Source organism: Pleurodeles waltl, chromosome 3_1 (assembly GCF_031143425.1).
Source record: "Pleurodeles waltl isolate 20211129_DDA chromosome 3_1, aPleWal1.hap1.20221129, whole genome shotgun sequence".
In the NCBI taxonomy this organism is placed as follows: Eukaryota; Metazoa; Chordata; class Amphibia; order Caudata; family Salamandridae; genus Pleurodeles; species Pleurodeles waltl.
The window spans coordinates 1,749,994,023-1,750,007,289 of record NC_090440.1 but is presented as its reverse complement, the minus strand read 5'-3'; the positions used below and the strand labels follow the sequence as shown (position 1 = coordinate 1,750,007,289).

The 13,267-nt window shown below is 46.5% G+C and overlaps 1 protein-coding gene across 1 annotated transcript in view; it reads left to right on the top strand.

The window, feature by feature from the left end:
• UNC80 (unc-80 homolog, NALCN channel complex subunit) overlaps positions 1–13,267 on the top strand; it is a 2,774,722-nt gene that overhangs the window by 265,125 nt on the left and 2,496,330 nt on the right. The window lies entirely within an intron of this gene.

The following is a 13,267-nucleotide window of genomic DNA, read 5'->3' as shown; positions in this document are numbered from 1 at the left end:
AGTAGTGTGTCAGATCACTGTGGGCTGCTGCATGGTTCACAACATCGCACTGTGGAGGAATATCCCTAACATCCCAGAGGAGGGAGAAAGCCTGCAGTGCCACTGGATGTTAATCCTTAAATGCCAAATGAAGATGACGGTGGTAAATAGGAAGGAGCTGACTTGCGACAAGATGTTATTGACAGCTTCTTCTCATGAGTGTAAGTATGCCATGTGGTTTCATGAGTTTGGCTGTGCAATGTACTGTAGTTGTGAGAATGTGTGGAATTGATTATTTGAAATAGTTAGGGAGCTGATGCAGAGCCAAAAATCAGCCTAAGGCTGTTCCATGAGATAGCTTTTGACACATCCCCACCTTGCTAATGTTGATTTGTTTGTGTCTGATTTATTGCAATGCACTTGTTGTGCCCTGTCTTTGCTGTTTGTGTCGTTTTCTATTGTGCCTTGTTCCTGTCTTTGCTGTTGGTGTCGTTTACCTTCACATTTGTTGTGCCCTGTCCTTGCCGTTTGTGTCTTCTGTTGTGCCTTGTTCCTGATATGCCTACTTTGGTGTAGTTTTTCTGCCAGTCTGTGTTTTTTTCCTCGCCGCTGCATCCCTGCGGCCCGCCCCCCTCACGCCCCCATTTGCTTTCCCCTCCCACCTCCCAGCTGCTCCTCCTTCCCACCTCCCCTTCTTAATGGGAGTCGCGCGCAGTGGGCGTGCGCTGACGCTCCAGAGGCAAGCCCGTCCATGCCTGAACCGCGCCAAGCGCCAGTACCCCTGGTTCCCCCAGCCAAGACCTCCCCAGACATCACTACTCCTCACATACTCTCCACTCCCTCAACCCAGGACCATGCCCTGCCTGCACCCAAATCAGCCCCACACACACACACAGGGCCCCTTCACCTGCTACGCCTGCCTATTCTCCTGCTCCACCTCTCACACCCCCAACACCCACACACCCCACACCAAACCCAGCCCCCCAACACCAAACACAACAACCACAACACAACTAACTGCCGCACAGCCACCACACACACCACCCGACCCCACCATAAAAAAAAAACACAACCTGAACACGCCCCACACCAATACCACCACGACCCACAGTGACACCACGATCACCCACACCAACACTATCACTCAACACAACAACAACACCCCTCACAACCATCTCAACTGCTTGCTCCTAAACACCCGCTCCCTACACAAACATGCCATAGAACTCTGGGACTTCATCACATCACACTCACCTCACGGAAACTCTGACGAACCACTCTTCAGAGCCCGACATAGCCATAGCCAACCCCATGGGATACAAACTCCAACGCAAAGACCGCCTTAACAAGCCAGGAGGTGACATCGCAATCCTGCACAAAGACACCATTAAGGTCACCACCAACACCCACGACACCCTCAACAACGCAGAACACATGCACTTCCTAATCCACATAAACAACACACTTGTATACAGACCCCCAGAGCCACACCCCCCTTCTGTGGCACCATCGCTGACACCATCAGCCCGCACGCCCTCATCTCCACAGATTACATCCTCCCTGGCGATTTCAACTTTCACCTAGAGAACCCCTACAACCACAACTCCTCCTCCCTCCTAGACAACCTCACCAACCTTGGACTCAAGCATTTGGTCACAGCACCCACCCACTCAGCAGGACACACACTTGATGCAATCTTCACTTTGAGCTAACACATAACCTACATCCACACCACCGAACTCCACTGGACCGACCACCACTGCGTCCACTTCTGCTTCGCCAAACCCCCCACACACCACCACCACCCCTTACCGCATGTGGGACAAGATCCCCACAGAACGCCTGAACTCCCTACTGGCACGGAACCCCCCCCCCCCCAACACCAACGACCCCAACACTGCAGCACATAACCTCACTAAATGGATCACCACCTGCGCAGATTCACTCGCCCCCCTCAGAAAAAACATTACCACCCGCAACATCAAGAACGCCCCATGGTTCACTGCCGAACTCCAAGATTCCAAGCGCAAATGCCGCAAAGCAGAGAAAGCCTGGCGACAAGAACCCTCCACCACAAACTTCTCCACCCTCAAAACCTCCACTCGCAACCACCACCAACTCATAGCACCACCAAAAGAACACACTACAAGGAATACATAGACAACAACTCCCAAAACAGCAAAGAACTCTTTACTGTCATCAAAGAGCTCTCCAAACCCAAAGCCAGCAACCTAGACCCCCCCCCCTACACACAGACCCTCTGCAACTCGCTCTCAAACCACTTCCACTGCAAAATCCTGGACATACACAACAGCTTCATACCACACACACCCACCCCACCCCCCCACCTGTCCAACACAGACCCCCCTCACACACACCCCCAGCCTACTTACCACCTGGGCCCCAACCACCGACGAAGAAACTGAAAAAACAATGAATTCCATCCACTCGGGATCACCCTCTGCCCCCTGCCCCCATCGGATCTACAACAAAGCCAGCCCAACCATCGCCCCCAAACTTCGAGACATAATCAGCAGCTCATTCAACACCGCCACCTTCCCAGACCCCTGGAAGCACGCGGAAGTCACTGCACTGCTAAAAAAAAACAAAGCTGACCCAGATGACCTCTCCAACTACCGCCCCATCTCCCTCCTCTCTTTCCCCGCCAAGGTCGCTGAGAAACTAGTGAACGCCCGTCTATCCCACTTCCTCGAGGAAAACCACACACTCAACCCCTCCCAATCTGGGTTCCGCAAGAACCATAGCACGGAAACCGCCCTCATCGCATGCATTGACAACATCAGACAGTCGACAGGGGTGAGACGGTCGCACTCATTCTCCTGGACCTCTCCGCAGCCTTTGACACTCTCTGCCACCAAACACTCCGTACACGCCTCCACAACTATGGAATTCGACACAAAGCCCTAGACTGGATCTCCTCCTTCCTCACCGATAGAACCCAAAAAGTCTGCATCCCACCCTTCCAATCCACTGCCACCAAAATCATCTGCGGGTCCCCCAAAGATCCTCCCTCAGCCCCACACTCTGCAACATCTACATGATCCCACTAGCCAACCACACGGTATCACCATCCTCTCCTGCGCAGACGACACCCAACTCATCTTCTCCCTCAACCGCAACCCTACTACCGCCAAAACCAACCTCCACGCTGCACTCCTTGACACCTCTGCCTGGATGACAGCTAACCACCTCAAGCTCAACTCCAACAAAACTGAGATCATCATTTTCGGCCCCCACAAATCAATATGGGACACCTCCTGGTGGCCCACCGCCCTAGGCCCTGCACCTACCCCCACACACCACACACGCAACCTCAGCATCATCCTCGACCCCTCACTCTCTATGACCCAGCAAATCAACGCCGTCACCTCCTCCTGTTTCAACACACTGCGCATGCTGAAAAAAACCTTCAAATAGATTCCCACAGAGACCAGAAAGACCGTCACTCACACACTAATCAGCAGCAGGCTAGACTACGGCAACGCCCTCTACGCCGGCACCTCACTCAAACTCAAGCGCAAACTCCAGAGAATCCAGAACACAGCCGCATGCCTCATCATGGACCTCCCCCGCCATGAACACATCTCACCACACCTCAAATCCCTTCACTGGCTCCCCATAGACAAAAGGATCACCTTCAAAATACTCATCCACTCACACAAATCCCTCCACAACACCTGCCCATCCTACCTCAAGGATAGAATAAACTTCCACACCCCCACCCGCCACCTCCGATCAGCCAACCTTGCACTCGCCACAGTCCCCCGCATCCAACACACCACCACAAGAGGCAGATCCTTCTCATATCTCGCCCCAAAGGCCTGGAACTCCCTCCCCACCAACCTCCGCAAGATCCAAGACCTCCTGCTCTTCAGAAAAAACCTCAAGACATGGCTATTTGAACAGTGATCGCCCCCCCCCCCCCCAACAAGCGCCTTGAGACCCTCAAGGGTGAGTAGCGCGATATACAATTTTGTTTTATTGATTGATTGATTGACTTTGTTTTCCAGATGCCCGCTATGTGACTTGTGTCATATGTATGGTTTCTTGCCTATACTCCTCCTTTTGTTCTTTGTTCAGGTACCTTCACCATGACATCTTCATGTGGGCATTTCAGAGTTGTGACATTGGCAGGTATGTGATGCTGTTCGGACATATGAAGCGGACACGGATTGTACCAGGGAATGTAAGTCACATACTCTGGGTTTAGGAGACATGTGCCAAGACAGCTTGCACAGTGACAGGATGAACGTTTATAAGACTCCATTGGACTTGTTTCTTGTCCTGTGTTGGCCTTGATGCTCCGTGTGTGTCATCATGTGGTCAGAATATGTGTAGTCAAAGGCCACAATCATATAAGTTACCCTTTACATTGGCTAAACACTCTTGCTGTATGACCTGTATGTAGCTGTTGATGTGTTTCATCATTGTAGAACAAAGTGCCTGTGCCAGATCAGTGACATATGTTTGTGTCATACCACCAGCTGCATGAGCACTGGATTGTAATGACCCTGTGGTCAGAAACTGTTGTACTGCCATCTGTGTGAGTCTTGCATTATATGATGATGAATTATTTTGGTGTGGAAGGTGATATGGCTCCAGCTGATGACATCCACCACTCCAATGTTTGCCTATTCTACAAGACATTGTCTGACAAACCCCTCCCCTTCCTTCCTTCCATGGTCTGTAGGTCTGTACCTGTAAATATGTTCATGCACTCAGTATGATTGAAACATTTATGATTTGCAATGTTACAGACATCTTGACAACCTATGTGCTGAACAATGTAATACAATTTCTACTTTGACCAGACACTTGTATGTATGTGTTTGTGTGGAATCCTGAGCAGGACACTGTGTAAATGCAACCTATTCCATCTTGAACACATACCTTGCATCATTTTATGGTTCACATGGTCTGGCATATCTTCATGGCTAAATGTGAAATTAAAAACAGCAGACAATGAGTTAGCGACGGATGATTTTATTGGGAAGCTATGACCAACAGGAAATATATGTGACATGTTTCAAACAAAAATCAAATGTGAAGGGGTTGGTCATGTTGAATGAAATCATTGGAGTAGATGCCACACCACTGGAAGTGCAAAGCCCAGAGTACTCCTCCCATTGGAAATGGAAGGTGATTCAGGATCGGTCCACAGAGTGAATGTGTGACACAAAAAGGAGGACCTTAAGGAAGAGGATTATTGCTGGCAGTGGTGGGTGTCTTGCCATCCTCACCTCCTGGATTCTTTCCTGGATGTCTCCACTTGTGAGGAGTTGGGGGGATCAGCTGCAACAAAGGCAGGGGTGTCTGCTGCTGGTTGTGCCTCTAGTAGTTCCTTCCTTCATGTGGCTGGCGCTGATGTACATGGGCCTGATGTTGACCCAAAGGAAGGGGAAGATTGGGTTTCCCTGCTCAGGGCTGTATGAATGTCCCTCAGCATCCCTGTTAGAGAGGCCATGTTTGAATTGTGGGCCTCCATTTGTTTACGTATGTCCATATGCATGTCCCTCTGTAGCTGCTTGATTTCCCAGAGTTCGGTTAACATCTGGCCCATCACGCCTTGGGACTCCTGATACACCCCAAGATGTGGCTGATGGTGTCCTGGCCGACAGCAGCCCCAGTAGCCTCACCCTGTTGGCCCACTACATCCCTCCCACGTACCCTACCCCCACGGCCTGTTCCCTTGTCACAGGGTACCCTCTCCAACTTGTTCCTGGACCCTCATTGTCCGAAGTGTTGCGGTGCACCTCAGGACCCAGGACTGGGGGACACAAGACGGTAGACACGATGCTCTGGGCACAGGTTGGGGGATGAATGGTTGCCTGTGATGTTGAGGCAACCAGGCTGGGAGGTGTTGATGTGGCAGCATTGAGACCCACTGTTGCCGTCTGACCAGGTTGCGCAGATGGGCCAGGACCTTCCTCCATGTCCACAAGTCCAGGAGTGTTGTCGTCACTGAGGGCTTCATCCAGAGGGGGAAGTGGTAGTCTGTTGTGGAGCTTCCCTATGCTCAGTGGCAGCTCAACCTGTTGATTAAGAACAAACATTGGTACTGGTTGAATTGGGACATCTACCTCCATAGGTTTTGTGTTACAGTAAGCAGTAACATTGGAGACGGTTATGTTGTAGGTAATCCGATTGTGCCAAGTTACCATGGCACTGGCTTATTTGACATGACGTGTGAAGCATGCCTTAACTATTTGATCCAAGCAGCTGATGAGATTTGCAGATTAGTTGCACTTTGGAAGATGGACTAAAAATGGCATCTTACCACAAGGGAAGCCAATACAGTGGAGCGACAGCATGTGCATTTGACCATTTGGAGGCCTAGTTGAGTGAGATACAGGCAAACACATTACTTTGTCGTAAATGTGACTGAGTCATCATGTGCACAGTGCTGTGTCAATGTGTCTGCTGCCGATACCAATCTGGCCTCAGGAATACTTGTTGTACACACTGGGTAAGGTGTAATTCCTGTCCTCAATAGTTTCATCTTGAGTTAGCAGGTCAAGATGGAGCTAGGTAGACAGACACGTCTCTGAGTTGAGTATAATCTGTATCGTGGTCACTGCCAGGTGAGTAAACTACAATTGAGAGTTACCAAACAAGGGTATTTGAACAAGTGCACACTAGGCTGGTGTTTGGAATTACAGGCACAAGGCCTCCTGGGAGCTGCAGTTAGGTCACTCTCTCTACTACTCACACTGCACAAATGTTATCTTCCTAGGTGAGTACACTTCAATTGGGATTTAACAATAAAGGGTATTTGGAAATGTGCACAATGGGCTGGTGTTTGGAATTACAGACACAAGGCACCCTGAGAGTTGCGGTCAGGTCACTCTCTCTACTACAAATGGTATCCTGCCAGATGAGTACACTTCGGTTGGAAGTTACCAAACACTGGCATTTGGACAAGTGCACTATAGGCTGGTGTTTGGAGTTACAGACACAAGGCCTTCTGGGAGTTGCAATCGGGCCACTTTCTCTGCTACACACACTATTCAAATGTTAAGTACACTTCAGTTGAGAGTTACAATACAAGGGCATTTTGACAAGTGCACACCGGGCTGGTGTTTGGAGTTACAGACACAAGGCCTCCTGGGAGTTGCAGTCAGGTCACTCTCTCTACTATGCACCCTTTACAAATATTATCCTCCCAGGTGAGTACACTTCAATTCAGAGTTACCAAACAAGAGTATTTGGACAAGTGCATATTGGGCTGGTGTTTGGAACAGACACAAGGCCTCCTGGTGGTTGTATTCAGGTCACTCCCTCTACTTCCCAACACTTGTCAATGGGTATACTCCCAGGTGAGTAAACGTAATTTGAGAGTTTACTAACAGATGTATTGGGCAAGAAACACTGGGCTGGTGGTTGGAGTTAGAGAAACAGGACATATTGGGCTTTGCAGTCAGGTCCCTTTGTCTACTTTCCAACACTTGACAATTGTCATCCTCCCAGGTGAGTAAACATTATTTGAGAGGTCACTAACAGATGTACTGGGGCAAGTGAACACTGAGCTGGTGGCTGAAGTTAGAGAAACAGGGCCCATTGGGCTTTCCAGTCAGGTCACCCACTCTAATTCCCAACACTTGACAATTGGCATACTCCCAGGTGAGTAAACATTATTTGAGAGTTCACAAACAGATGTATTTGTGCAAGTGCAGACTGGGATGGTGGTTGGAGTGACTAACACAAGACCTATTGGGAGTTGCAGTCAGATCACTTCTCTACTCCCCAACATTTGGCAAATGTTGCGCATTATATATCTGTATGGAGGCTGCATTTACGTTTGAGTATGCATTTACATTTTTGGATATACCAGGAATTCTGGGGTGTTTTTTGATATTGTGAGATTTACAGGCACCATGTGAACATATGGCATGTGATGAGCCTTCGTAGTTGTGATGTTGGGTCCAATGATACACATTGACAGTGTTAAAACACAGATAATCTGTTTATTGAATGTTGGTGAGGTACATGAACAACACAGTGGCAAAAGCTGAGCTGCAGATAATCTGTTTATTGAATGTTGGTGAGGTACATGAACAACACAGTGGCAAAAGCTGAGCTGTGGGCATGCATGGCATTACTGTTATGTGACAGTTTTTGTGTTGTAACTTACTAGACTCCACTCCCCCAGATACTCCTGTCAGGCCCTTAGGATGCAGGGTAGGCAAGACCTTCTCCTCCCAAGGAAAGAGTCGTAATGGGGCACTGGAAGGTCCACTGCCAGTCTTCTTGGCCTCCAGCTGCTCTCTGGAGACCAGTAATGGACCTTGCCCCTGAGGTTGTTCCACCTCTTCCTTATGTCTTCCTTTGTGCTCAGAGTAGTGCCTACAGCATTCACTCTGTCGACTATCCTCTCCCACATTTCCATTTTCCAAGTGCAATGGAGAGTGAATGGACAAAAGAGTGTGCAGGGGGTTCTATGGGATGGTGAAAAAATGGGTGCCTAATCCATGTAAAATAAAAAAAAACAGTTGTTGTGGTTCTTTGGATCCCTGTGGAAATGCCAAGGATTGTGGTTTTTGAAGGGATGTGTTTTACAGTGTGATTTGCAGGTGTGTCCACTGGAGCCATGTGTGTCAGCAGTGTTGTTTTTGAATTCATCCTGTGTGCACTTGTCTGTTATTTTGGTGGACGCATATCGTGGTGGTCGACTGCCATTAGCTGACCAGTGCGAGTAGACTGCCACGGCTGCTGTGTGTTTATAATAAGCTCAGTGATTGGCCGCGCTGCTGGCGGCGCTGGGGGTCGGACCGCCTAGATACATGCTGCCATGCCGCTGGCGGTCTACCTTGTTTTCTTGGCGGGTGGCAGTCCTGCCTATTTGCATCATAATACGGTGGTCTGGGGACCGCTGTCTCAGCAGTCTTTTTAGGAACGCCAACATGGCAGTCTGGCGGTCCAACCACCAAACTCATGATGAGGCCCTTAGTCATGCGAAGTCAGGCCTCCATACCCTAAAATCTTTTAAAGGACTGTTGAAATTGTGTGCATTTGGGACATATGTGGTTAAAGGTTTCCACTCTGTATTCTATACAGTTTAGTGTTCCGAGATCCCCCAGTGAGTCCCAGGACTTGTTTCCCTGCAAGATAGTGTCTGTTTGTGAAGTTATAGGTAGTGTGAACAGAATAGTTTTGGATACACTACTGTCAAACCTGTTTGTATTGCCACCTGATCATAAATGTGTCACATGTGCCTGCAAATATAGTCCCTTTTTCTGACAGCCACATAAGCGTCAAGAGGTCTCCACTGCATCTTTCCTAGATTTTTTGCAAAAACCTTTCTAAGCATGCCCCAGAATGTTCGGTTCAAACTGTGCCCTAGGTCAAAGAAGCATATTTGAGTGTATGATCCTAATTCAACCTGTATTTGGTGCATGGAGGGGGCTCACAACAGAGCCTCTTATTGTAATTATACCTTAATGCCCCCCAAAAGCCATCAAGAAAAAGGAAGCTAAATGGTTTCTGGCCTGAAATTGTCAGCTGTCGTCTGAGTTGCATTCTTTTTTAAGCTGGTGGTTGAAATCCTGGCATAAAGAGATAATTCTTCCTTCCATCCTATTTGTAGCTAAGGCAATAACAATTCATAAGGAAAGCTCCTCCTCTCCCTCGTAAAACTAATCAGCTTCTTACTGAGCAATACTTGACCACTACTTAACCAAAATTGTAAATTTCAAAATGAAACAATCTCATTTCTATTTGCCAAAAGTGAAACCAAAGGAATCTTTCCTTTCTATTGTTTGCATATTGAACCCATTTCAATGGCTATGTTGCAATTGTTTGAATCACTGGCATCGAGGATGATTTCACCGTGTGAGCTTTCTATGTCAGGTCTATTAATGTTAAGAAGGCCATGCCAATTGGGACCTTTCCTAGGTCCTCGCTCCACTGCGGTGCTGGTTACTGTGGCTACAACAATGCCAGCCCCTCCAATGTAGCCAAAACAACATAGCAGTAGTATTGAAGTCAGATACAGCACCACCAAGACTATGGGTGTGATATAAAGGCACCCACATATGTTTACAGGATGTAATACCAGTGAAGGCACAGCATGCAATTTCACTAACGATCAAGTCCCATGCTAAGAATACTCAGAAGGCGTGTAGCAGAGGTCACTAATGAACCTTTGTCAGAGAAGCTGCCAGTTTGCAGCCGTTTTCTAGACTTGAGGCTATTTTTGTGTCTGAATTTGTTTGAAGTTAGGATTATGTTAAGAGTTCCCGGAGCCCATATGAAGGATGGTGGCTAGAATAACTTTTTGTTGATTGTCTTTTGACAAGGCATTACATTAACTGCAGAATTGAACAAGAATGGATACCTTCCAAGAGGATGTCTTCATACAACAATAAGGTTACCACGGGGTGATGAGTCTTCTTTTGCTTCGGCGATTAAAATGTCTAAATGCATCATTTAACCTACACAAAAAAAGACAGAAGCTTATCATAGAAATACTGAAACCTGGAGGATTAGCCACAAAGTGTATTTTACTATTTAATGAAGCATTACTTGATCCCTTTACGTTGGCATAGAAAAAGCCAAACTCCATGCCACCAGTTCACAGACAAAATGAACAAAGGCATAGAATAGTATCTACGATCCCCAAGTTTTGTTAGCATATCTAACTCCTGAAAATCCGTGGATTTTTCTAATGCACCCTTAAATATCAAATTACAAAACATAAGTTGGATCAGTAAAAAGGACGTGCATTATGCTGCCACATGATAAAGACTGCTAATACTTCCTGTTACGTATTAAGTTGTTACTATGCATAATAGGAGTTGGCAGGTGTAGCCACAGTTTGCTGGAACACATCAGAGGTATGGCCACAACTTGTGAAGTATAGAGTAGACAAGTCTTAACATTTCTTAAAGATTATGTAAGATAAGATAAGATATATATCTTACGTCTCACTTTGCCAGTGGTTATCTACCTTCCAGCCTGGAGAAGCTTAATATGATTTGCAAGAGATAGCATAATGCAGAGATTTTATAATGAGTCTTTGGTGAGAAAACCAACTCTTCTTTGCAATGTTACAGGTTTTGTGGCTACCGCAGAACACAGTATTTGAGACCAGGACAGCTTCTGCAACACTTTGCCAACACCAGTTTTAAATGGCTCAGGAAATACTTAGGGGAAACATATTTTGGGTTCACAGTCCTGCCGTTCATATTGACTTCAAGAGCTTTTTGCCAGCATTTTGACTCTAGCAGTTTATGAAGGCCTATCTTCATAAACAAAAAGTTACTTTACATCTGTGCTTCAGCAATTACAGACTGAAGACTGAGGGCCTCATTACGAGTGCAGTGGTCCACGGACTGCCCTACCAGTGTTGGCAGTCGGGCCGCCACAACCTTGGCAGTCCGCCCATCATATGGGGGGATGCCGCCATGGAAAGGCCGGTGAAAAGGCATGGAAGGGTTCACAGGGGGGCCCTGCACTGCTCATGCCCTGGGCAGACAGTGTGCATTCCAAATAAGATACCGGCACACACAGTGCAGCAGCATTGACCTCTGCTCTCCCTGAGAGCCGAAGCCAATACATCTGCACTGTGTCCACTGGCCAGCCCGGCGGGAAAATCGCAATATGGCGGTGGGGAGGCCGTCTGCTTGGTGGCTGCCACCCCAGAGTTGTTTTGGCAATCCAACGGTCGGACCACCAAACTGGTAGTTAACCCCTGAATCTCTGAATATGGCCAGAAAACATCTGCAAAAAACCGAGTGATTTATGGACTACACCCTTGACTAAGCAGATCAGAAGGGTAATGTATCAAACCGTAGAGACTGTAAATCCTCATAGTTGCTCACAGGTTAAGTTACACTTGCCCATTCCTCTTAAGCCTTTATGCATATTATGTTGAAAGCGCTTGCTTTATGCATTGCAAACTTTCTGGTCATTCACCAGCATTCATTGATAAGCGGATTAGCCAGTACTCTTCTTTTAGGAATCTTAGCTCATCTTCTGCACTGTTATTACTCTTCAAAGGTTTTTAAATCTTTGATTGGAAGTTGTCGTTTTTCAGTGAAAGCTGATATATCTTGATCCATCTCTGTTCACGGTCTTCATAAGTATATTAAAAAATCGTTTTAGTAAACCGCCTTTTTGCAAGAGCTTTGGTTGTCTAGAATTATTTCTGTGCAGCATCCACGTTTACAGTGATTTTTGCTTTATTGGCAATTATCATACCTGGGATATAGATGTTTCAAAAATAGCTACTAAAATGACATAGCATCTGCATGTCCCTCCTCTACATTCTTCATAAAAAGAAGAGTCTATAAAAGCTTGACCCAAAGATGGCATTGAACTTTCACACAGACAAAACAAATAAGTTCAGAGGCAGTGATCAACTCTCAGTTTCATTCCAGAAGGGAAATTGGTTGCAGAAGACAAAGAGTCTGTTTTAGATTTTGATGAATGAGTTACTCTGTCATAATGGTGACGGATATCTATTCTGCCAAAATCTAAATCCAATTATGGGATTTAGATTTTGGCAGACAGGATATCCATCACTAGTGTAATGGAGTAACTTGTCTGCCAATATCTATATCAGGCCTTTCGTTTTCAAATAGGTATTGCCAATTATCAAACACTATTGAACTTTGATTCCCAGACCTCCTGAAGTTATGAGTGCATAATCCACAAAAAAAGGGGCAACTATGCTTGTATTACTCAGAGGCATTATGATCATATAGATCTATCAAGCAGTAACTTGGCTAGCAGTTCTCACATTTGCGATGTGAGACAAGTCAGGTTTTCCTGAATAGTTCTATAAAATCTTGCACTTTAAGATGAAATCTTGGAAGTCATTAGACAACCCTCCTCACGTAGGCTATGCGAATCTTCCAAAAACAAGGAATCTCTGTAAAGAAGTGTTCATCAGAAGAACACGTTATTACCTTTGGTAATGCTTTTCTAGTGGATACCATATCACTCTACAGATTCCTCATTTTCAAATACATGTAGGACACCATGATTGCACCACCTAATGCCAGTTTGGGCGTGTTGCAGTAAAAATCCGGATCCATATGATGTCAATTAAATATTTATTATGCTCAAGAATCGGTAAGTTACTTGTCCTTCTGCAATAAAGTTGCAAAAATATGAATCCCATAGTTTCTGGGACCAGAACAGGGCAGTTAAGGTTTATAACCAAGCTCTACTTTTGTGAAGCACAAAATCAGAAATGAACAATGTTAATTCTAAAGGTTGCAAAGTAGCCTAAATATTTGGAAAGCCAATGGTGCAACTAGGTAAT